This window comes from Capsicum annuum, chromosome 9, assembly GCF_002878395.1.
Source record: "Capsicum annuum cultivar UCD-10X-F1 chromosome 9, UCD10Xv1.1, whole genome shotgun sequence".
NCBI classification, from domain to species: Eukaryota; Viridiplantae; Streptophyta; class Magnoliopsida; order Solanales; family Solanaceae; genus Capsicum; species Capsicum annuum.
Genome location: NC_061119.1, coordinates 5,659,520 through 5,686,828, shown reverse-complemented (window position 1 = coordinate 5,686,828; position 27,309 = coordinate 5,659,520). Strand labels below are relative to the sequence as shown.

Here is a 27,309-nt window from a genome sequence, read left to right as displayed (position 1 = left end):
CAAAACTGAATCCACATGATTACAACTCTGATTTTACAAAGAAAACTAAAATTAAATACATCAACTCTACTAACTGTCTGTGAAGACTCTACTAATGCTGACTATAGATAGTTGGGAAGCTACTTCAACTATCACTAATCAATACGTATGAATAAGAAAGTAAATAATACAAATAAGTATAAATGAAGTCCTCGAAGTAGGAGGACTCATCATCTCGTAGGCTGAAATCTGCAACTATCTAAATCTGAATGTGCATACTAAAACTTTTACATACAATATAAGACAATGTAACACATAAACATATATGTGGATAAGTACTTTGAAGATGTACTGCGTATAAGGGGGTGAATGCATAAGTAAAAACATAACTCATACTTATCACTTATAAAATAATGCATGCTAAATGTAAGTGACTCACATAAGATGGAATATTTGAAATGCTGAAATAAGTAGCAATAATAAGCAAAACATGCTTTATAAATTTCGTGAGCCACAACATTTAGTTCTAAAAGCTATGCTTGTATTCTCTCTTTAAATCATACTGTCTAAGTATAGAAAGGACTCAGACATAAATCTGAAATATGAAAGCTGAACTCTGTAACTATAATCTTTCTATAAACTTTAAAACATTAAGGGAAATACTTTAAAGCAACTTTCTGTAAAACTCTTTTATCAGGGAAAACATTTTATTTGAAGATAAAATACTTTTAAGAACAACTTTCTATAAGGGAAAATACTTTATCTTAAGACTTTAGGAAGCTTAAAAACCTTAGCTTCCAGAACATATGCTTTTATCTCAAAGCTTTAAACTAATAGACTGTTTTAAAAGTAGGGGACTTCTTTTGGGAGGTTCTTCTAACTGACATAAACCATGTGAGCTGACATGGAGTCCAACGTCTTGCCCACGTTAGGTAAAGTTGTTCTACCCTTGCTATCGGAATAGAATCTTAACCTAAGTGATTGCTATCTTAGCCCACTATGGGAAAATTTAGAAACCAACGATGTCATGTAGTTCTGGGGTAGGAGGACTTGGAATCATACCCAACTCGGTTCTAAATACAACTCCCATACTTATTGCTCAGAACTTTTAGGAAATCAACCTTAAAATAACATAAGAGTTTATAATCAAGACAAATTATGCTTCTCTTTTTTAAATCTCAAATTATGTGAATAATGTGGATTCCTTGTCTTAGCTTAGGATGAAAAGATCAATTTCTTTCTTGAAACTTGGTAAACAATTATCAAAGAGGCTTAAAATCATAATCTTCTTGAAATATCAAGACTAAATCATAGGGCTTAAAACCCATACTTCAAACTTATGTTAAAACACCAAAAGGTTCAGACTTTATAATGTACTTATTGATAAATCAAATCAAAATGTTGAAATTTCAGCAATAAGCATGAAAATATAAGCATACTCATGCAATATCATAGCAAAACATCATAGTCAATATGGTTCTTGAAAATACTTCAAAAATATCAAAATATTGAATTCAAGAATCTCAATATCATGCTTAAACTCAATTGGGAAAACTTGAAAAATCGCATTATATGCATAAATATATGAAAATAGTCATGTAATTCAATATTTAATCACTTGAAATCTCATAATCTTCAAACAATAAAAATTGGGTATAAATTCTAACTTCAATTTCATGAGAAATCACCTAAAATCATACAACTTTTGTAATTAAAATTGGTTTTGGGCACAAGGATGAAAGATTTATCCTTATTCAAACCCCACATACTTTAATTGATGATCTTAGATGAGAAATCTTGAATCTTGAATTTCTATGATGCTTTTGAAGATGATTCTTCGATTTCTTGTATTAGAAAACCTTAATCTTGGGTTATCTTGGAGAATTAATGGAGGAATTTTGAGTTTCTTGGAGAGAAAGTATGAGCCTTAGGGTTTTGCTATTTGTGTTGAAAAGATGAATAATGAGGTATCTTTTCTTCTTTGGAGGTGAAATTATGTGTTTTACATAGATTTGGGTGAGGAAAATTGACTAAAGTAGCCCTAGGCCCTTTTGGAATTGAATTGGCATGTAAAATAGCTTTGGATCCGCGTTAGTTTTTTGTGTCGAGGCAAAGTCGATGTGATGCGTCAAGATCGCATCGGCTTTCTGCCTCACACAAAAAATGTCATAACTTTTTACTCGGTTATCGGATTTTTGAGAAATTGGTATCGTTGGAAAGATAATTCAATATCTACAATTTGGTGGGTCTTGAGATGAAAAATTGCACGTATAAAAAATATTATACATGTTTAAAGTAGACCCTTATAGAATCAAACACCAAATGTTGGACTAATTAAATGATCTTGGCTCAACTTTGTTCTAAGTCATTTCTATGAACATTTTTCACCTATAAACCACTTCATAGACTATGATAATGATTGTGAAACTTATATTCATATAAAAATTATTTTGATTAGTGCTTAGATGTGTAGGAAAGACGGTTAGAATTCTAGCACAAAAATACGGGGTATTACACTCTCAAACTCCCGTGCATCTCTCACTCCCTTTCAAAACTTACGCATCTTCTCTTTTTTTTTCTATGTCTGCCGCACCTAGCCATAGCTGGTCACCAGTGGGCTAGCTCCTCCAACCGCCAACAACCATCCTGGCCGGAGAAAAATAATAAGTCCCACAAATCTTTCTCTCTTCCCCCCTCACCAGGCACAACTCAAGCCTAAAAACTGCCATTGTGGCCTTTACCGCCACTCATTGTCCCCTTTTCATTTTCCTTTTTCTCGTTGCTGCCTTGACAGAGTGATGGCCGGCGAGCTGCCGAAAAACTCCCTACCTTACTGCTCCTCCTCATTACTATTGTACCATTTTTGGGCCAGATCTAACCAGAGCTTTGTACGTATGACGTTGCTCCGGTCAAAGTCCTGGAAGCAATGCCACCTCTTTCTCCTTTTATTATTGTTGTTCATCAAAAAACACTCCCTTGAATTGAGTTTTCACTAGTTTATGTAATATTGCATATCTAGTTTGGTTGGTTATAATTTGTTTCTTATGTTCTGATTTTTTTCGAAAAGAGCAGTGCTTTGATGAAGTTTCATGAATTTCAGTGAATAGTTTACCTCTTTTTCTATCCTTTTCCTATACATTCATGTTTATGTATGCTTTGATCTACTAAGTGCACTAAAAGTTTGTTCTTGCTTTCTGAGTTGCCTTACTGCTACTGCTATTGCATTTAGTTTATTTTGCTTTTCATTAGAATTATTTTAGACTAATTTGGAATAATTTTTGATTTACTCTGGATAGAGTTTCCACTGGTTTGTATTTTTGGAAATTTAATTTGGGCAATTTCGTTCTTTTTATTTACCAACTTTGAGGTTGTATTGATAATGAATAAGATACTACATTGGCCAATAAAATTATCTCTCCGTCTGGATATTTGAGGCCACCCCATTACATAAGACAGAATTTATTTTATCAAAGTTATTCTTTTATATTAAGGACCGACACTTGGCCAATGAAATTATCTCTCCGTCTGGATTTTTGAGGCCATCCCATTACAAAAGATGGATTTTAGTTTTTCAAATTTTCTTATTTTATATAAAATATTAAAACATGGCCGATGAAGAAATTCTTCATCGATTTTTGAGGCCTGCACAAATAAAAGACGGATATTACGTATATAAATACGTAATAAAATAAATAAATTTAGCCGATGTAGAAATTCTCCATCGATTTTTGAGGCCTTTGCAAATAAAAAGATGGATATTACGTATATAATTACATAATAAAAATAGATATTTTGGGCGATGATGAAATTTTTATAGCAACGCAAAAGTTTTATGACTCGTATTTTGGCAAGACGATTTAGGATGGCTAATAAATTGAGCAACCACTTCATAGGCATGGCGTACCTAAAATTAGATCCCAACCCACTCTTTTAACGAAAAATTATATTTTATATTTATATATGCACAGATATCTTTTCAATTTATTTTGATAATTATTTATTTGCTACTAACATTTTTATTTTGATAATAATTTATTTGTTACTAACATTTTATTTAGTAGTGTTTATACAAGTTATTGGGAATACTCATCGGGAATGACATTTAACGAAGAGTTTAAATTTGTGTTTGCATTGTTTATATTTTTACCCTTGTACAAAATATCAATTATAGTGTAAATTTTATTTTTTGGGGCGTTGGGTGGGAGTGCTTCAATACAAATATTCACCACGCTTTTAGGCAAATTTAGGCAGTTAATATTTATATTAAAAAAATTAAATTAATTTAAATACTTTATCAATTAAGTCATGCTTATATATTGAAAGATATTACATAGTTTTTTTCTTTAATATAATTTTTCTGATATTTTTATTTTTTGCGCGATTCTCATCCCACTCTAGGAAAATTTAGGTCTTTATATTTATATTAAAATTGATTTAGATATTTAATTAAATAACTCATACTTTTTAAATTAATAAATATTTCGTAGTCTTTTTCCTTAAAAATAATTTTTTTTTATTCAATTTCATTTTTACATATATATTTATATTTTTTGTTTATATATATATTTTACGACAGCATACACATTATATTATTTCAATACATATTGTATATCTATATATACTAACATTAATTTTTCTCTTTCCTTTTTTAATAAACCTAAGCCTGATCGTGTACCACATTTGAGGATTTTGAAGGGTGCTTAATCCCTTTTCTTCGGAATAATTTGAACTCTTACCTAAAATCTAAATTGATTTCGTAGATTAGAATAAATTCATACTCATTAATAAATAAATAGGTTTTCTATTTTTCCTTAAAAATTAGGTGGCGACTCTATACAAAGTTTATTCTTTTAGAGTCCATAATATCGTTCTCATTTTGACCTTAGGTAAAAATCGGGTATGATAGTTTGGCGACTCTGCTGGGAAATACAAGATTCTTACCATTACACATATAGGTAAATATTTATGTTTTTATATTTATTTTTTTCATACTAATTGTCTTGATTCATTTTTGTTATGTGGCATAAATTGTTTATTTGTTATATTTTGTATAGTTTATTTATTTGTTTATCGCTTTTATTAAATTGACATTTCGTTCTTATTTTCTCCACTTCAAAAATTGACACTCACACACACTGTACACGCAGATTGTACATTGTACTTTCCCAAAATTCTTTCAAATTACCTTACTTTAGAGAGTAGGCACATACATGGGGTGAGCGGTAGTTTTACTGCCGTGGGACCACGTGTCTTCTAATATAGAAAATTCAAGTCTGTGTCTACCCACTCTTAGTCAACATGGGATACAGCTAAATAACAACTTTTTAAGTGCATGCATCGTTAGACAACTTTATGTCCGAAGGGTCCACAACCCAAGTAACACATTATTATAGTCTTTGTATATATTTGAAGTATTATTGTGTTTGTACATAGTTATTTGCTCTAAGTTGATTATATTTTAGTGAGAAGGAGTTGTCTAACCTTTGATTTGTATTATGGATCCATTAAAAAATCCACCTTAGCAACATTACCTCTAACTGCATAAAGGTTTGAATTACGTTTTAACCTGATTCTTGTCCTGATAAGATACATAGGTAACCCTGAATTAGGGTTTGATCTCTTTAATATTTCAGAATAATTTCTCCGATATTCAATCTAGGGCAATTTTCTGGAACAGTTCAAAGATGCTTTCCAAAAGCCTTCGAGAGCACAATTTAATAGATCCTCAAATCCAGATCGCATTGACTTTAGTGCGTAGCTAGCCTACCTCTGAATTCTCGCCTGACTTTTGTGCAAGAATACCCAATTTCTTTTTTCAAACTTCATAAGCAATTAAATTTCATATGTCTCGATCCTCACTTTCAAAATCGAAGGTTCAACATTCTTTTAATCATAACAATTCTACCAACTATTGCGAAATAACATTATAATTTCTTCATTGTCTGAGTTTTTCAATCTTATCAGCATGCTGAAGTTGTGTCAAAGCCCTCCCCATGCTTGACATCTATTTTCTCAATCATTTGATCAGAATAATTTTGATGTTAAAAACTGTTCTTTTCTGATCATCTTTCATATTATTTTTAAAGATGCCCGTTATTTTTTTTTTACAATCATGCATTGCACATATAAATTCACAAATTTTCCTTAAGTATGCAGACCTGATTATTATTTTCACAAGATACGTAGGCAACCCTAATTTGGGTAACTATATGAAATACAGTTTTTTGTGACGACTTTCAGTGGCGACACAAACAGTTGCCACAAAAGTTAGTTTTTTTTGTAGCGACATATAAAGGTTGTCACAAAAGGTATAGGATTTAGGGGCGACCGTTAAAGTCGCCACTAATAATGACATATTTAGTGGAGACTATGTGTAGGTCGCCACAAATATGTAGTAATTTTTCCTATAAAATTTGGGTTAGTGGTGACCTACAAATTGTTGCTACTAAAAGTCTTTTGTGGCGACTTAGTCGCCACTAATTATGACATATTTAGTGGCGACTATGTGTAGGTCGCCACAAATATGTAGTAATTTTGCCAATAAAATTTTGGTTAGTGGCAATCTATGAGTTGTCGCTATTAAAAGTCTTTTGTGGCGACTTAATCGCTACTAAAGGGAGATTTGTTGTGGCCATCTTTTTGTCGCCACTAATACTTCTACTTTATTATTCTGCCCACTTATATAGGTACAATAGAATTTTTTAGTGGTTATAATGAGGTGATATTATAGAGGGATCTGACTGGATATATTTTACAATTTATCAATTGAAACACGATATTTTACATAATTTTATTAATATTTATTAAATCATTTTTTTCACAAATATGCACGCTCACAATTTACAAAGGCGTTATCTTTTATTATTATTATTATTATTATTGCTATTTTATATAATATTTTGCGTAACATAAATTTTAAATGCCTAGTTATTATTACTTCTATTATTACATTTATTAAAATAGCAGTGCTAAATCAATTCAATTATCTTCTCAATTTTATTTAAATTCTAGCCATTGTTTGAACTCGATATATGGAAATTGTAACATAAAATTTTGCCCATTTTAGTTTAATTTCAACTCTTTAATTTAATTGTTGCCTAATTTTAAATATCTTATTACTTTAAATCTCAGCAATGGATCAAATTTAATCCAAGGAATGAGATTAATTCTTTAACTCTTTCCCTTTAGCACCAAAACACAAACCCTAATCCTTATTCTCAAGATAATAGCCGCCCTTTCTCCTCCTCTCTCTCATTTCTCTCTCTATTCCTCTTTTCTCCCTTCTCTCTAAACGGAACCAACGCCAAAAGCCATGCAAAGACGATCGTATTCCATCTGTTAACCAACACCAGTGCCGCTGCTCCTCTCTCCACCGCCGGCAGACATCTCCAATCGAAGAACTCCTTTCGTTCACCATCACCTCCTTCAGCCTCCCCCAAATCCGCCATGAACCACCGGCGAATAGCGACACTACTGTTTTCTCTCCTCTACCAGCGCTGCCCTACGGCGCCTCTCCGTTTTCCTCTCCGCCTTCACCCACTAGCCATCAAAGAAGTGGGAAACTTCATCGCCGCTCCAGCCCCCTCAGACGCCCCACCTGCCACAACTACGGTCCTTTCAGTCACATCACTACCCAGCCGCCAGTCACCCGCTGGAGACTCCCATCCCCCCACTCGTCGTCTCTTCTCTAACCAACAATGATGAAATTATTCAAGTGCATGGCGGATTTACAGGTAGGATGTGAATCCGCTTAAGGTTCGTCTTTCTATTTTATTTTTTTGTCAAAAATTTCTTCTACCCTTTTTTTTAGTTTTGATAGATCTCATGATTAAATTGGTATGGATTGATTGAGAATTTTATCAATTCTTGTGGATTTGTGTTTGTTTAGTCAAATATACTGTCATGGTATTTTGTCGGTCACTTGAAGAAATTAATTACGTGATTTTGACATGATTAGTTTGGTTTGATTACATGTTCCCATCCTAATTGATTACTCTCTATAGTCAAATTCGGAATGACAGAGTATTTAGATGACTTTGTTTGGTGGAATTTCTCTTTTTGTTTAGCATACGACAATCCTTGATGCTCAATGTTGGTTCCTTTTCGAATTTATTTTATCTTCTTGTTTATAGTAGGAATTCTTTGTTAATTGATTATCTTTAATTTTCTCTTGTTTCATTGGCTGAACCTTATTCTTAATTGTGTTAGTTGAAAAAGGAAATTAGAGTGATTGATTTTTCCTCTGATTGAATATTATTAGTTAATTGATTTTATGTTTAGAGAAAATCTCCTTGACTGGTTACATCGAATTCTTTTTTTATTGCCTTGATCTTTCTATTTGTTTCATTGTCCTTTTTGTCAATTTTGGTACAAGAGTTGAATTGTGATCTTTCTTTATTGTGGTACAAGAGTTGAATTGTTCTGCATTTCTTATGTTTGCTAATTTCTACAGCAAGCCAACTAAAATATGACTTCTTTTTAGTGTGAACTGTTAAGGGAAATCGACAGATGGATATGCACTACTCACTAGGAATAAGAAATCTTTTTCTTATAAGATAGCTAGTTTTAATTTGCATTGCAAACCTAAAACAAAACCAGAAATAGATTTGAACTTGAGATGCCATGGTCTTTGTCCACCCATATGTTTTAAGTTAATATGCAGTATTTCAATTACTCTCCTATATTGTTGTTTCTATCTGTAGTTAGTCTTGAATATGTTTTATTTCCATCAATTGTGCATCATTATTTTAGTAAGTGTTATTTACTTAAGTGACAATTCAGAAACAGAGAGAGAGAACCCATATCCCCTCGCCAGGAGCAACTTCAATTCAGTTACATTGTAGCTGTTGTTTCTCGGTATATACATACAACTCTCTTAGCAATTGAAAGGTTTGATTTCTCAACTTGCTTCTCCGTTTTCATTGGTCTATTGATAGCAGGTTACTTTTTAATTTCTGAAAGTTTCTACTCCTTTCTTTGAGTAATTGTTTCTGAGTTTATTTGCGAGTTTTTCCTTAAAAAGCTTTTCCTGTAGTAGTGCCTTAAAAAACCATAATTGAAAGGTAACTCAGTATGATAAATTATATGAAAGATATGCACTGATAAAATCCTCATGTTGTTGGTTGATTTTCTTAAGTTTAACTTTAAGCAATGAAAATGGTTCCAGCGAGGCCACTGAGTTTCCCATAGTTTGGATGAAGTTAGATAGTTAAATAGCTTCTAAGTTAGAATTTCTAGTACGATAGTCAGTGGAGTTAATTAGGTGTTTGCGAAGTGCATTATCTGATATACTAAAATTGCATTTCTGAACAATCTCTTTAGGGGAAGCATTCTTTTTCTATTCTTAAGGTGTAGAAAGTAGGCTTATAATCATCTCTTTCATTATTTTTAATGAATTTAAATCTTTCTAAGCTTCTAGTCTACTTGTTTTAATCAACTCTTTCATTCTTTTTTTTGGAATTGCTTATGATGATTTTTGACCACAATTTTTAAGTTCAAGTACAAACTCGTGAACCAGGCATACTACTTGACTTTGCTTTTCTTCTCTTGTGATATCTATTTTTGTTTTTGTTATATATGTGCACTTTTCAATGTATTAGCAGGCAGACTCCTAAATGGCTAATCATATGTCATTATCCATCAATTTTCAGGAACTCTAGTATTATGTATCCTAGGGTTTGCTGTTTGTTTTCAGTCATGGTGCAGTTATATTTTTTTATGCTTTCCTATGAACTTGCTTACTACTATTCTTTGTTTTGAGTCGGGGGTCTATTGGAAACAGCCTTGCTATTTCTCTGAAAGTAGTGGTATGGACTGCGTACATCTTACCTTCCCCAGACCTCACTATGTGGGAATACACTGGGTTTGTTGTTGTTGTTGTTGTAAGAGTAGTTAAAAAGGAAGTTCATTTCCTAGAAAACAGAAAAGGGCAAAATTTTTATTGATTCAAAGTTCCTAAGCTTTCTTAATATAACTCATCATTTGACAATTTAAAAGTCTATCATTTTGGAAGAGCCAGTCTGATAACTATATTTTTATCCCTATTTGTAAGATGACTATTGAGGGAGATTACCACAGGGGGAAAACTAGTTTGTGCATTCCGGAATCTTTAATGTATTTTGTAATATTTTAATTCAAAGATATTGTTGTCATTTCTTTTACAAAACAACATTAAGATTTGTCAAATCATTTCTTGCATTTTAACAAGTTAGAATTAAAACTTCGCTTTATTTTTTATTTCATGGACAAGTAATTTAATGATGGGAATTGTTAGCCATGAGAAGTTTGAAGATATGTTGTGATTTTCTTTCACATATGTATATCACACTGATTTGTTACCCATTAAAAACTATATAATTTTGTTGTGGAGAAATATATTTTAATATCGTCTTTGTACCTTTAACTACTATAATTGTATTATTGGCGACGAAGCAGATAATATATAATTTATATTTTTTTTGGGAAAAGAGAGTATTAGTTGAGACCCATAGACGCCATAAAAAGTCATTTTTTAATAATAATTAAAAAATTCAACCTTCTATGGCGACAAAAGATCGCCACTAAATCATTTGTGGCGACAATGGTCGCGGGTAAAGCCTCATCTACAGTGGTGACTATCCCAACATCAATTTTTTGAACTTTGTTTTGTGGAGTAGTTTCTTGCTTTTTTGTGGCAAGTTTTGTCGCCATAGAATGTATGTTTTGTGGCGACTTACATATGTCGTCACAAAAAATTTTTAGTCACGGAAGTAATTGCTACGACCTTAATGTCGCCACTAAAAATTATTAGTGGCGACTTTTCATACTTTAGCAGCGACATTAGTCACAACAAAAAGTTAAGATTCTTGTAGTGAGTTCGGTCTTATTCTTTTTTTTAATAAAATAAATAAAATTGACTTAATTGGTAACAATACAGTTAGGAGTGTGCATGAGAGAGAACAAATTGTTATGATGAAAAGGATCGATTTTATGATAAACCATAGGTTCTTTTGGTACCTTTCATCACACCTAAATAACACTTGACAATTCTCTTGCATATATTTAAGACTAAAACGAAGTCAACCTCATTGTTTCATATGCATTGTGTGGCGAGCTTTAGTATAATTCACTGCATTGCATTGTTGATCTAGAACTTTACTTAAATGTCTATTGAGGCGAAATCCTGAGTTACACTTGGTTTGGAAAGGATCGTTGGCCTTCTTTGGCCCGATTGTGCCTTTCACAGCCCACCAAATGACATTAATCTCTAGCATTTCCTCTTTTGAGCCTAAAACCTTTTTTTTGGACAACCGCATCTGAGCATATACCTTTTGGAGTGCTTACATGCACTATCCCTCTCTTGTCCTCACCTTCTTGAGCACACTAAATACGTCCAAATTGCGGAAGAAGATTCAAGAGCAAAGAATATGTTGTCCAGATGAACAAAAAAATGACTTCAAAAGGAGTAAAACCCTCCATAAAAAGAAAAAACAAAGAGAGAGAACAAATAAAAAAAATGTATAATTTTTTGAAAAAAGTAGAAAAAACTCTAACACAAGATTCAAAAGAAGTCGAAACACATACAAAAAGGGGACAACCCAACACAACTAAGAAGATCATGCGCCAAAGCACAACAAAGATTGAAAGCACAAATGCAATGCAATGCTTATTGAGAAAGTAATCACTTTTATCCTAAATATTATTTTACACATCCCCAAGCTTATATTACAAGCCGATAACAAGCCCTGTGAGATCCTATTTCAAGTGTTCTCATATTAGCAAATACTTACGTGATGGTCAAGTCTATGGTATTACAATTGCATGCATTGAATTTCTTTCTGAGTGTGAGTGTTTTTCTTGATATGTCCCGAAATAAAAAAAAAAACTATTAATATCTGCAAACTAAGATATTTTTTTACTCAAATATGTGCGAAATAGAACTTTCTTTTGGGAAAAGGCACTTGAAACATGAGAATAAGTATAGCTCAAATCTTTGTTTGAAGCAAGACGAACAAATATTGTCGATATTTAGGTATGTCTGAGGTATCACTTGAAACTATAGGAGTTATCCTGAAGTTGATCACGATTAACTAGGAAGGAGATGGAAAATTCTTATGCACACGACTAATTATTGGTACCAACTAAAGTCAAGACACGACTGTGTCTTCTTCATCTTTCAGAACTTTTTACCAAGAAAATGTGAAATTCTTTCTTTCTTTTTGCAAGACTCCCACTTTCAAATACGAGCATTCTTTTTTTTACATCTTCATTCAAGTTGTCCACTTTTACATATATACATTTTTATTTTATATTAAAGGCATCCAGTTTTGAAATACAGTTGTTTGACTTTTTCTTTCAAGATATACCTTTAAATATCGACATTTTATTTTTCAATTAAAGGGTCAAACAACATTAGGAAACTTTATTAAGTTAATTATGGACTTGAATAATATATTTAAAACTTTCTAGTCTTTTCAAAAATACAAATCAACCCACACCCCATTTCAATCCAAATCAACCAGTGTCTCTCCTATCTCTCTTAACAGCTTCTCTCAACTCTCTCCCAACCAACAGTTCTACAAAATTCTCAATCCCTGACAACATCAACCTTTGGCAAAAAATAGTTGGGCGAGTTCTCTTTTGACTTTCAATCGTTAATCGACGTGAAGAATTCTCTGGCGACAACAACTTCGAGTTCTTCGTTGTCCCATTTCTTTTTTCACAGGTAAAAACTAATGAAGAAATTAAGGAACTTAAGCCAACTACTCTTCTAGTATTGAAATGTGGACTGAATAAAACTCTAATTTCTGGCATTTCTTCTTCTTGTTGTGGTACTGTTGATTCGGATTTATTGGTAATTTTTGTTCACAGTTGATGTTCTTAGTATGTGTGTGTGATGTATTGGTGTTGCTGGGTTGATTTGTTATTTGCTTTGGTAAAAATGGTGTTGCAACAGATGAAATATCTGATACGACAGATGAATATATCTAATGCAATAGATAAAAACATCTGATGTTACAAATTAAAATCTGATGCAACAAATGAACAATCTAAAAGATCATTTATCTAATGCGATAGACGACTCTTCTATTTGGAAGAAATCTAAACAATATTGATCCAATGGATGACTCATTTTTCAATAGATGAGTAATATATTTTAATAGATCAGTGATCTAATTTTATTATTTCCAACGGATTACTCATCCGTTGCAACAGGTTTGTTATATGTTTCAGCAAATAACATACTTGGTGCAACAGATTAGTGATCTATTTTTATGGTTTCCAATAGATTACTCATTCATTACAATAGGTTGGTTATATGTTGCAACAGATAAACTACTTGGTACAACAGATTAGTGATCTATTTTATAGTTTCTATTGGTTTACTTATCCATTTCAATAGTTGGTTATATGTTGCATCAGATAACATACTAGATGCAACAGATTAGTGATCTGTTTTATGGTTTTCAATAGTTTACTCATTAGTTGCAATGGTTGGTTATATGTTGCATTAGATAAAATACCTGGTGCAACATATTAGTGATCTGTTTTTATTATTTCCAATGGTTTACTCATCCTTGCAATAGGTTGGTTATATGTTACAACAGATAAACTACCTGTGCAACACATTTGTGATCTGTTTTTACTATTTCTAAAGGATTACTCATCCGTTATAATAGGTTGGTTATATGTTGCAACAGATAAACTACCTGGTGTAATAAATTAGTGATCTATTTTTATGGTTTTCAATAGTTTACTCATCTTTGCAATAGGTTGGTTATATATTGCAACAGATAAACTACCTGGTGCAATAGATTAGTGATCTATTTTTACTATTTCCAATGAATTAATCATTCTTGCAATAGGTTGGTTATATGTTTTAACAGATAAACTACCTGGTGCAACAGATTAGTGATTTGTTTTTATGGTTTCCAACGGTTTGCTCATCTACATTGGGTCGGTTATATGTTACATCAGATAAAATACCTGGTGCAACAGATTAGTGATCTGTTTTTATTATTTCTAATGGTTTACTCATCTGTTGCAACAAGTCGGTTATATGTTACAACAGATAACATACCTGGTGCAATAGATGTGTGGTATGTTGGAACTGTTATTTTATTGTTGTGCATGTTAGATTTACTATTATCCCTTTTTATCGATGGATTAATCAATTATAATCAATTTTATGTTCCTTTTAACGCTCCTAAAAGAAAAGAAATCGAATTAAGTCCAAGTAAAGGAACAAGTGTAGCATCTCGGCTACATCCACCACTCTATGAGCTTGCTTTACAAGCGTTATCTCAATCAGGAGCAGAAAATATTGAACACGGGGAGGATTAATGTCTCAAAAGAGTTTATCCAAAGCTAATAGCCCTTCCACTAGAGAGTTGGTCAAAACCTTTAGCATTGATCGTTATCCTATGAAAATGCAGTGCGATGGTGCCACAGATTTAACGGGTGATTTCATGATTAAGTCAGCCATGGAAAAATCATTTATCGTCTTCAAAAAAATACTTCAAGAACAAAAATTGGATAGTTATTTCAGGGAAATCTGCTTTGGGCAATATCTTAATTTTCTGGAGAACACTAATACTTGTTTCCATATGAAAATGGTATACAATCTTCTCAAGCGTAGGTTTATGCATGAAAACAAAGACAAGATAGATGAGCTATGCATAAATTACTGTGGCATGCCTGTTTGTTTTGGTTGGAAGGAGTTTCCCATAGTTATCGGACTAAAATGTTTTTCTCCTTCTCCTTTTCAACTTATACCTACTCTGACCCAAAAAAATCACCCCGCACACCCAAAAAAGGCCAAGGCAAGTGGAGTGATCGTGAGGACCTGGTGTCCATTGTTGGTCCCAGCTTCAAAAACAAAAATTTGATAGAAGTGTTGAAAGGTAAAGGACTCTCAAAGAAGCTCAAGCAATCATTTTGCTTGGTTTGGTTTGTACATTAAAATTTTTGGGCGAGAGACGTTAACAACAACATAAGCCTAGGTTTAATAAATCTCTCTGAGCATCTTGAGGCATTTAACAACTATCCTTGGGGTTATGAAAGCTTCAAAATGACTGTTCAATATTTTTTGACTCTGTTAATGCCAAAGATAGTCAACTTATATGGCTTTCCATGGGCCTTCATAGTAAATATTTCTTTTGTCATGATATGATTCATTATTTTTTATTCAATAATGCTTTTGATTTATTGGCGTTATGTTATATGCTTGGGCATTTGAAGCCATTCCTTATTTGAGAAAACAAGTGAACTACTAGGAAGAAGTTTCCCGTCCAAGAATCCTGAGATGGTTATCAGCCAAAACTGATAAAAATGTAAATTTTCTTGACATTTTCAACCCCCCGAAGGAAGTAGTAAGTCCAATTCCAATGAAGTTTTTGTTTTAATTAATGATTATTTTAAATAATTTTATCATTATTCTAATATATATACTAATTTATTTTAGTTTGTCCATCCGTAGCTTGTTCTGACCAACCGATGTTTGAAGATGCCATTGTTTCTAACTTTACAGTCTGTGCAAACTTTATTGGACCCTAAGGTCATTGATGGAATAAAAATGGAATTGTTTGGAGAAACAACCATCAGAAGAAAAATAATTTTGGAGGGTGGGCTTGTTTCTGTTGATGATGGTTATGGTAGTGGTGCTGCTGTTGGGGCTAATAATGTTCCTTTTACAGTTTTTGAAACAAAAAGCCATTATGATTATGCTCATAATAGTTGTACATATTTTTCTCCAGATTTTGCCATATCTAACAAATGTTCCGCATGCAAATGTCAAGATTGCAAGGCAAAACACGATAGAGTGATTAATGCTATTAATACACTAACTGCTTCTATAAAGGAAATAGCATCTAAGCAGGGTGTCATTCCATCAAAGAGGATTTCATATCCATACACTCCATTAGAGATCAAGGCAACTAAAAGGAGAAGGAAAGATACTTTCAAGGCATCACCAAGCATCGAAAAAGCAAAATTACAATGCCTCTGTCTTTGTCTTGAACCGTTGTTCAGTGTGCAAGCGCCACAGAAGAGCATCATGAGCCGAAGAAGGTGAACGTACATCATCTGTTCCAACAAACAAACAGGCATACACATGTTTTAATAGCTGATACATCTTATCAAATAGATATATACATTTGTTGCAACTGTAGTCTAACCTATTGCATCAGATGCATTATCTGTTGCAATAGATGAGTCTTATAATGCAATAGATGGGTCATATTTTTGAAATTATCATACTACTCTGATTACCTGTTTGAATTTGGCCCAATAGATGATCCATTTATTACAACATAAGGCTCATCTGTCGTAATATATGGAAAATCTGTTGTATATTTGTAATTAGCATTGATAATTTTTGAATTTTCAGGTAGATGTAATAGTAGAAACCACTGCTGAAGAGCATAACATCACAGTTGATAATCCATCAACTGCATCCAAAGAAGAAGAAAATGTGGAGTCTGTCAGTTCGGGAGAACGGAAGAATTACCCGTTTGAAGGGTTCAACATCTCGAATAAGGCTCCAAAAAAACTAACACAGTTGATCAATGACTATTCATAATGGATTACCGATGGGCTGTTAAATCATCACACCGGCAGGTACATAAATTATTTTTTAGAAATATTAGTTTATACGATTCTTGGTTTTGATATGTTCGACTTTGTTGTTGCACATCCTGAAATGAAGAATTGGTTTTATTTGATGTCACAGCCCCAAACTTTTTGGAATGATGAGGTTTTAATACCATACATGTTACTATTAATTAATACTTTATTTAATTGCATCTGTATATTAATTTTTTGTCACATAATCTAAAATGTTTGATAATATGCGCAACAAATCCATGTTATTTTTTACTACCTCTAAAAGAAGGTCATGTTGCAAACACAAGAACAATGCAGATACAATACAGGCAATTGTTTGTACATAGTGTACATCAATAATACCTATGATAGGTATTGTCAGCAATAGCAGAAATTTTCCCAAAATGAGGAATGCTTAATTAACATCATCAAAGGTTTTAGAATTTTGACTGGCTTACCTTGGCATTTGGTCGACAAAGTGTATGTTCCAATCAATTGTGGTGATGAATTTCATTGGGTGTTGGCTGTCATCGTTCTAAAAAAGAGGCACATTCGAGTTTATGAATCAATGTCACGAAAGATATGTTTCGGGCCGTCGTCTGAGATAAAAAAGCTGGCTAAAATATTTTCTACTTACATTGATATGAGTGGATTTTTGGACCAAAAGGTTTGTACTAATTGGACGACGATTGAAGCATACTGGGATAAAATGGATAGTCCATTTAATGTACAATATGTTGAAGGAATTGCTCAACAAATCATTGGTAGCCTGTAAGTTTAGGTGTCGTGATTTAGTTTCATTTCACAAATTTCACAACACTTGCATGAATGAAAAGATATGGATTATATTTTTTTTTAAAACGCATGGATTGCGGTGTTTTTGTTATTGCATACGCTTAGTATTTTATGGATGGATTACAAGTACCAAATGATGGATTTGACACTGGATTACTCAGCAAAAGATATGCTGCTCTTTTATGGAAATACGAAGAAGCAAAAGCTCATAAGCCATATGCAGGCGACATTAAATATCCACAACCACCAAAGCCAAATTCCACAGCACCGGATGAAGAACAACTTGTCCATATTGAGTAAATCTATATAGCATGAGTCTGTCAATGTAATAACCTATCCTCCTTAGTTTAACTTGTTGATTTATTTGTAGAGTAGATCATTTGTACTCATAATGATTTTTTTAAATTTTATTTATTTGTTGAGTTATTTCATGTAGTTTCTGAAGGCTTCAACTTATTTTATGCTATCTATGAATATAATTTAATCCTTAGTTTTGAACATGCTAATTGAAATGGAATACTAGATTTAAATATCGCAATAGACAATACATTTGCTGCAACAGGCGACATATCTTATCAAATGGATTTAGAAATATGTTGCAACATAAGATGTAACACGTAGGTCATCTGCTGGAAATTATATAACAGTTCTTCCTACTTTCTTGATTTTTTCTAATGGATTACCTATCAGTTGTAATAAATAGATTATATGTTGCAATAGACTGGATATTTATTGCGACAAATAGACTGGGAAACATCTATTAATGCAACAGATTACCAACCTATTCCAATAGATAATCAATCTGTCACAACAGGTATTATATTTGTTACAATAGATATACTACCTATTGCATTATAAAAATTCAACTTGGTCAGTATTAAAATTATCGCCACTACATGTAAAGTGAAGTGGCTTGAAATGAAAAATTGCTATTGTGTTCGTCTCCATCTTTGTACATATTTTTCTTTATACACGGGCCCCAACCATTTAGTTAGTACTCCATAAGCCCAGACCCATTGCATCTTTTCCATAATGATATCGCACATACCAGTCATTTCTGGGTCGGTCAGCTAACACTCGATGTATGCAAGCGAGTACGGCCCACACGCTACACCAATCTTATTTTTTAGGAGTTGGATGTTCTTATTTTGACCTTCAAAATCCTATGATTCCTTCATCAAGACTTTAGTCGGCAAATGATCTATCAGCGTACTCTGCATCAACAACTTCAACAGTGGCTGCATGTGGGCTAAAAACGTGCCCTCGCTGAAAACAGGTACGTTGTAGTCATAAACCTTAATATTTCCCTAGTAGAGTAGTATCTCAATAGCGAGAAAATGTTTGACTTCCACATTCATGACTGCAAGGATTCTCTTTTCCTTTGTCTAGTTCTTGCTGTGTGGATATGACCTCTTCTCTCTAACATATTTAATTATTCTTTATCCCATTGGAATGTAGAAACTAACTTATCAAATCTCGGGCCACAAGAATCAGCTAACATACGGAGATCAACATACCTATCCTTGAAATGGTTGTAGAAGTTGAGGTCCATTATCCTATCGGCAGCATCATAAGCATTTGGGTATGGTAATTGCCTGCCCCTCATGAGGTAGAAAATTTCATCAACATACTGTGGTATAAGAATACAATTTTCAAATAGGTTAGTAATTGTAAGGAATAAAAACACAGTGGAAATTATCCGATGCAGAGGATTTTCTAAATTAGTTCATAGATTACCCAGCCAACGAAACTTATGCAACAGATGTGTATTATGTTTCAACAGAATACCAAGCTATTGCCAAAAATTACATATCTACTGCGTAGATTCTTCTTCATGGAATAGATTGCAAGGCTAGGTTAGCAAAAGTAAATTGACATTGTCCTCATACCACTAATGCATATTTATCATATTCGTGAAGTCTTTGGCGGCAAATGAATGTATGGTGTATTTCTTTTGAACCTTTGTCCTGCCATTTATGATTTCTTGCAGTTCCTTGTTCTTCTTCTTACTAAGTACCTCGAATATGTCCACCTTCTTCAGCGGCCCCTGAACTTTAACAACTCTTGGAGTGGAAGGAGTTACAATTTTTGCTATTTTCAAAATGGAGAGAATTTGTATAATTTTTCTTCTCTTCCTCCTAACTACCACTGTAGAAGTACATAGCTCCCTCACCTCATTGGATGGTATGACACCCCTCCTGGAGTTTAACTTCTCAGCAACTTCAGCAATAGCCTCTAGCTTTTTAAGGAATTTATCCTCTCTGTCTCTGCACACTTTGCATTTACAATGAGAACATGAGGGTGAAGAGGGGTAAGAGGGACCACTGTAAGTGTGGGAGGGACCGGTGTAGGGGTGAGAGGGACCTATGCAAGGGGTGTTTTCAAAAGTATTTATTTTATGATAAGCACCAACATGCTCATAATCATAACTGGCAGAAGAAGCAGCCTTAGGATAGTTGGTACCATCATAAACAACTCCACTAGCAACACCCCCAGAAGAAGCACCTGGATCTGTTGCAGTTTGAGGTTGGTCATGAAAAGCTTCAACATTAGGCTGACCTTGCCTAACTACTCTTCTTATGGATGTTGCTCTAGCCAATTCCTTCTTTATTAACTCTACCGTTGGGTCCTCTTTTGTATCAACAAGACCCGGAGTAATAAAAGAAGTCATCCCCAACTGATCAATGATAGGCACGTCCAAGGATGCACAACCTATGAAAAAAGATAAGAGGCATTTAAATTATATAATAATAATTTACAGTCAGTTGAGTTACATGGATGTTAACATAACCAACTTATACAACGACTATCTAGCTGCCAAAATAGCTGATCTATAAGTCACAACAAATTGACAATATGTTGTATCCGATTACACATTGGTTGCATAATTTGCATCAGATGGGTAATCTGTTGAGTCGGTTTCAGGGAACCAGAGCAACAGATGGTTAATCTGTTGTCAAATATGAATTGTCTATCATAAAAACTTATCTATCTATAGCACTAATTACAGTTGACAGGTAATATATTGCAAAAGATGGCCCATTTGTCGCAACTGATGGAGCATCTATTTCAATATCTTTCTTTGAGGAAAAATATTTTAGTTGAAAGAAGATGTACAACATCATCTGGAGGGTTAAAAAGATCAACCTCCTTAATATATTTTTTGCTGGTCTTTGTTGTAGCTAACCACCTAAGGATCCTTGGATGAGAAATTCTACTCGGGTGATCCTTGAACTGCTTTTGGAGGGGCGGAATGACTTCACATGCCCAATCCTAAAAATTGTAAACATGAAGCACAAAAAAAAGTCATAATAACTATATTCAATATAAATTAATGGATGAGTAAAAATAGTGATCAATTTTACCATGAAAGCCCAGGGAAAGCCATGTAATGTGATCATCTTTGGGAATAGCTTTGTTAGTAAATATTCAACAGTCAAGTAGTAGCTATCATATCCCCAGGGATAATCGTTGAATTTCCCAATATCATCAGCAAACACCAAGAAATCATGTTCTATGACTTTCCTAATGTCTCTTACCAATAAAATGGAATGGACAAATCAAACTAAGCATAATTTTTCCCGGTTGTGCTTTGGTATGCTTTTATTCTCTAGATCTGCCATCAAATCCTCCTTTTGTATCTAGGTCCAACAATGCCCAACAACCCATCTTTCTATACCTTGCATTTGTTGGACCCTTTGTGGGGTGTTTCCTTGATGAAATATTCTTCAGAACGATCGCATCTCAAGCCCATCACTTTGTAAAACTCTTTCAATCCAAAAGAAACCGGCATGGCACAATAGCTGATCCAGACTTCATCCATCTTTTTTTGCCCTCCTTTGAATCTTTATTATCCCCGCATACTTGATCTTGCACTTGAGAAGTTCATATATCATGCTCATTGGGAAATGGAGAGTGTGGTCCTCAAAAAACTTAAGAAAGTATGCAAAGCCGCTCTTCTTAAAAAGTCCATCTATGTTTTCATTCTTCATAATACTCCTAAGTTCGTCAAATGGTTTCCCCAACTGATATTTAAGTACAAGATCACCAAATACTGTGTTAGGGCTATTCATCGACATCGCAACTCAACACTGTCAATACTAATAGTGTAGATAGAATCATGCTGGGATTTCGATATTATTTCGTGCCCCATTGGTGAGAAGGAGTAATCACTTTCCTCAGCTTCATTTTTCCCTAACTGAGATTGTTTTGAAAGTTTCTCTGAATCAATTTGTACTCTAGCCTTTTTTGTTTGCTGATAAAAAATTGATCCACTTTCTCCACTTTCTATTTCTTTTCTTTTGATAGACATCTTTTAGCTACAAACAATAGAAAAAAACACATTGCATTTGATGTTTGCATAATTTTTTTAAAAAAGATAAGACAAATTTCAATAAATTATTCTGCACCACATTACAAAGAAAATACTCTAACGGATAACCCATCAGTTGGAACAAATGGGGAATCTGTTTAAAGACCTATTTAATATATCCCAATAGCTTTTCCACCTGTTGCAACAGATGGACCGCCACCACCACAACCAATGCCACCACCAATGCTACCAAGACCACCACCAATGCCACCAATACAAACACCAAGACCACCAACACCACCACAAAAAACACAAATACCGACACCACCAATAACAGCCACCAACAACATCACAAACACCATCCAATAATACCACGACAATAGACAAAATACTGAGACAAAAACTAGGATTATCTCGGGTGCTTCCTACTTTTTTAGCATCAAAATAGAAAATTGCTAACCCATTCTTGAAGATAATACACCCAAAAGTCTTTTTTTTCATCATTAACTAAAAAATCCTAATTTTTAGAATAAAGAACAAATATAGAACATTTATCAAACTCTATTACCTACGAAGATAGAGAAAACCACATATACAAGCGTGAATGAAGTCGACAATAATAACTATGTGGTTGGAAATGGAAAGAAAATCAATCTGTTTTGAAGGGTTGAGCAATATGTTAAGTAGCTATTGTCTGTATTATGAGAGAGAGAGAGGAGCGAGAAATTGAGATTTGAAATAAGGAAAAGTTTTTTCCACAAATGGATGATTTGTATGGGATGATTTGTAATTTTGGAAAAGAAAGACAAGTTTTGAAATTGTTAATTTGGTCCGAATTGATCTTAATTAATTTTTAAAATTTCAAAAGATATTGTTTTTAAAATATAAGTTAATGAGAACTCATTTCAACTCAGAGTGATCAATCAACGACTCGGGTTGGGTTGAACGCAATACCAACACCATGCAAATGGAATGACTCAATTGAAGTTGTTGTTGACCCTGTGAGCTCATTAATTCATCCCTAGTTCCACCTAAATAAATTTAGGTACTATTAATCTTAATATTAAGTTAATGAGAACTCATTTCAACCAGAGTGATCGATCGATGACTCGGGTCAGGATGAACGTAATACCAACTCCATGCAACTGCAGCGACTTAATTGAAGTTGTTGTTGACCCTGTGAGCTCATTCATTCATCCCTAGTTCCATCTAAATCAATTACAATGAAATTTGTTGCAACAAACGACTGAGCTATTGGATATTTTCAAACAGATAATCATATTTGTTGCAACAGATGATATATCTAATTTAATTATCAAATAGACATTTGCATCGATTGTTAAAGATGACTGAGCTATTAGAAATTTTCAAACAGATATTGATATCTGTTGTAACAGATGATATATCTGATTTAGTTATCAAATGGACATTTTCATCTATTGTCACAGATAATTGAGTTATTGTGATTTTTCAAATAGATGTTTATATCTGTTGCAACAGACGACATATTTGTTTGAAAATCTTTTTTTTCTTTTAATTTTGAGCAAGTTTTTTTCCGAGTAGATAAAATAGTACTACTAAAGGCGGTAAAAATATTTCTTGGATAACTCAAAAATCTCATTGAGTAGTCTTGCTTTGTCTTTTCAATGTCACCCGTTTTCTTCCCCGTGCCCCTCAAATTATTAAGGAATATTGAAACCCCTAATACTTCCTCAGTTCCATATTAGTTGACCCCTATTGACTTGACACACCCATTAAGAAAATATTAATTAGGGGTTTATTTTACCAAATTAGCCTTATTAATTATGCTTTGAAAATATAAATTTGAATAAATACACTTTATTTAGTCATTTAATATTAAGGTTAGTACATCTATAAATTAGAATTATCTCATCACTCCTTCAGCCCTAAATTTATTTTGTTCATCTCTCATCTTTTTCTTTCTCTCCTCTTTAGGGTTATCACAACTTTTTTTCACTCTGCTTTCTCATAAAGATCCTTTCGGATCTAAACCGATTGATATCTTAGATTCCTTAATTGAAATCACTATTTTGGTCCCCTTTTGACATTAAGGTATGGTTCATTACTGCTATTTCATTCTCGTCTTCTTCTTTGCAAGTTATTTACATCTATTTTTTTTATTTAATTACCATTTACCCATATCATATTTATTTAAAAATTTGAAGAAACTTTTAATTGTTGAGTAAATAAATCGAGAATTTTTATTACAATATGCAAAAAAAGTCATCTATTGGGAGAAGTTTAAAAGCTTTGTTGGCAGTATTATTTTTTTGAATGTATTTTATTTGTTTCTTTGTTGTTGATCCTGTTATTAATGTTGTTGGTGGGGTTGGCATTGCTGGAACTTGTGTTGTGGTGTTGTTGACGGTGTTAGAACGTAGGATGTTACTTCTTTGTTGTTAGTGATGTTATTGGAACAAATATTGTTTTTTTCTTTGTTGTTGATGTTTTTTATTTGTTATTCTTTTGTAGTTAATGTTGTTGTTGATGTTGCAACAAACGGAGCAACTTTTGGAATAAATCAAACCACCAGCAAGGCTAGTTTGATGTATTTCAACAGACTCCACATCTGTTGCAACTGACTCTACATCTGTTGCAACAGACTCTATATATGTTGTATCAGACTCCATATCTGATGCAATAGACTATTTATCTGATTCAACAAACTCTACATCTATTACAACAGATGGATAATGATCTTTCTGTGACATTTATTTTTTTTCCTCTTCTTTATAGATATAAGGAACTGAGTGTTGATCAACTTTGGCCCGACCATCACAAGAGGCTGCAGTAAAGATGTGTTCGAAGGAATAAGCTGCATGCAGATGGAACCACTTCACATGTGGGAGGTATGTATTACTAATAATGTTATCATGGAAACACACATAGAGTACGCTAATTTTGTGAATGCGGTTTTTACCAATTAATCATAGATTTTTCAAATAAGATTTTTGTAATTTTATAGTTAACTTTGGTAGGTCCAAACTAATAAGGCTGAAGGACCATAAATATAGTTCAAATACCCTGTTAAGATTTAATGTCGGTTGTTGCTCATGTTTATTTGTCAAGCATTATGAAGGGATTAGTTTTGGTGTCATTGTAAATAGATTCAACAGTGATTGGACTAACTTATAAGGTGCATTGGACTCTGAGAAGGCCTTTGAAGCCTAGCACACATCTAACAAGAATGAAAAACCAATATAGTTATTGCCCTAGCCCAAATTTATATGGTTGGGTTGCTTAGGGTGCTGATTATATTCCAGTAGAAACGGTAGTAGATTGCCTTCGAGGGAAAATGGGTGGTTAGTGAAAGACTATATCATCTGAGACATAATTAAAGAAGAGACATATGGTAGAAAGTAACTTCTAGCGAATCTGGCCGATGGAATTATCTTAAAACATGAGAAATCTTTATCAAGTGCAAATATGAAAGTGTATCCGGTAATGTAAATTCATTTGTTGTCTCTCCAAGAGAAAAATAGTGTAGATGGTCACTTTGCTAGGGAGCTGTGACTAGGTAGTGTGGTCGGTATTATCACCTAGATAGAAAATAGCAGAAAAGTGAGAAAGAAGACACAAGGGCATCGAGGGTTTAAATGATGTACGGTAAATCTAGAAAGCTTATGCCAATAACAACTGCAGTTAATTTAAAGAATCTAAGAAAAGACGATAATTTTTAAATTTTAAATTGTATCCCATGCCTTCTTGTTTGTGGTTTCGATTAGGTCTACTGTTATTGACCTGATCGGAACCACAAACGTGATTGAAAGGCAAATTAAGTATCATCACTTCCATAGAAATATGGTTATAATTGATTGTGTTTTATAGCCTTAGCATGCTTTCAACATTTCTTGGAGAAGATCAGAGGCTTGCTTTAGTTTGTGAATTCCAATAATTTTCAAGCTTGCCTCCAGCTTGCTGATTCTGTATCCAAGCTTGTCGTTGTTGTCTTCAAAGTTGGTCAAGAGTTCCTGATCTCTTGTGAGCTTGATCAGGAACACTACCTTCAAAGTTGTGGCATTAAAGAAGGCCTACAAACTCTTTTTTTAGAAGCCTTAAAGGATACATAGAGGGTCGCTGTGTTTGTATTAGGTCAAAATGTGTTGATGCACATTAACGAAATAGTCCCAACAGTTGAACAACAAACTTTTATCGAGCGTCGCTCAATGCAGCTTGCTCAACCAATTTGATAAATTAATAGGCAAGGAGTTACGTAATGTTTAATCTAAATTGACTCTACCAAGCCTATCAAACGTTACGTAACTCTAGGATCATTACCCTATCAAAAACTTTGCACGAGCTAGTGGACAAATCAAATAAGATCAATCTCTCAACCTTTTTGCTGATCACTCTTCTTCAATATAGATGACAAGATATCCGCTATGTAAAAGTCTACACCGTCGCTAGAAATGCTTGTCAGGGCACAAGTCTTCAGAAGGCATCAATAGTAAACTCTCAATATCAAGTGATATTGAGAGAGTACTAGTCATGCCTTGTTAAGAATTTCGCTATGGAAAAAATTTCTGCTGATGACAAGATATCTGTCATGCAAAAGTCTACACCATCAGTAGTAATTCTTGCCAGAGAAAAAGTCTTCAGAAGACATTATTAATAATCACTCAACATCAAGGAAGTCTTGTACGAAAGTCTTCAGAAGACATTCAAAAATAAGAAAGTTTTTAGCAATGACTACAGATAATTACCATCAAAAACCTCACCAGATTCACTCCTCGTTCAAAAGAAAAGGAAGAAATATTTTTATTTACATTTGAACTAGGAATGCAAATGAAAATATTTCTGCCTTTTCCTTTGAACTAGCAGTGTATCTAGTGATATTGTTAATGCCATAATTATGTATAGTCATTGCTAAAAACTTCCTTATTTTTTGAATGTATTTTGAAGACTTTTGTACAAGACTTCCTGGATTTTGACAGATTACTAATAATGCCTTCTGAGGACTTTTACTCTGGAAAGAATTATTGCTGAAGGTGTAGAATTATGCATGGCAGATATCTTATCATTTGAAGAAATTCTTGCCACAGCAAACGTCTTGAGAAGGCATGACTAGGAATCTCTCAATATTATTTGATATTGAGATATTACTGTTGATGCCTTCTGATGACTTGTGCCCTGGCAAGCATTTCTGGCAACGGTGCAGACTTTTGCATAGCAAATATCTTGTCATCTGTATTGGATAAGAGCGATCAACAAAAAGGCTGAGAGATTGAGCTTGTTTGATTTGTGCACTAACTCGGTCAAATTTTTTTGATGGCGTAATGAGCCTGGAGTTACGTAACATTTGATAGGTTTGGTAGAGTAGGTTTAGATCACATGCTACATAACTCCTTCCTTATTAATTTATCAAATTGTTTGAGCAAGCTGCATTAAACAATGCTTGATAAAAGTGTGTTGTTCAACTGTTAGGACCACATCTTCAGTGTGCATCAACATATTTTGACCTAAAATAAACACAACAGCCCTCCATGCATCCTTTAAGGCTTTTGAAAAAAGTGTTCTAAAGGCTTTCTTTAATGTCACAACTGTGAAGGTAGTATTCTAGATCGAGCTCACAAGAGATCAGAAACTCTATACCAACATCGAAGACGGCAACGACCAGCTTG

At 33.4% G+C, this 27,309-nt stretch overlaps 1 long non-coding RNA gene across 1 annotated transcript; it reads left to right on the top strand.

Annotated features, from left to right (window-relative positions):
- The first annotated feature begins 7,132 nt into the window (after positions 1–7,132).
- LOC107853761 lies at positions 7,133–17,736 on the top strand. Its single transcript, XR_007044396.1, has 4 exons — positions 7,133–8,868; positions 15,714–16,026; positions 16,346–16,575; positions 17,517–17,736. It is a non-coding gene; the product is annotated as an uncharacterized LOC107853761 (long non-coding RNA).
- Positions 17,737–27,309: the final 9,573 nt, after the last annotated feature.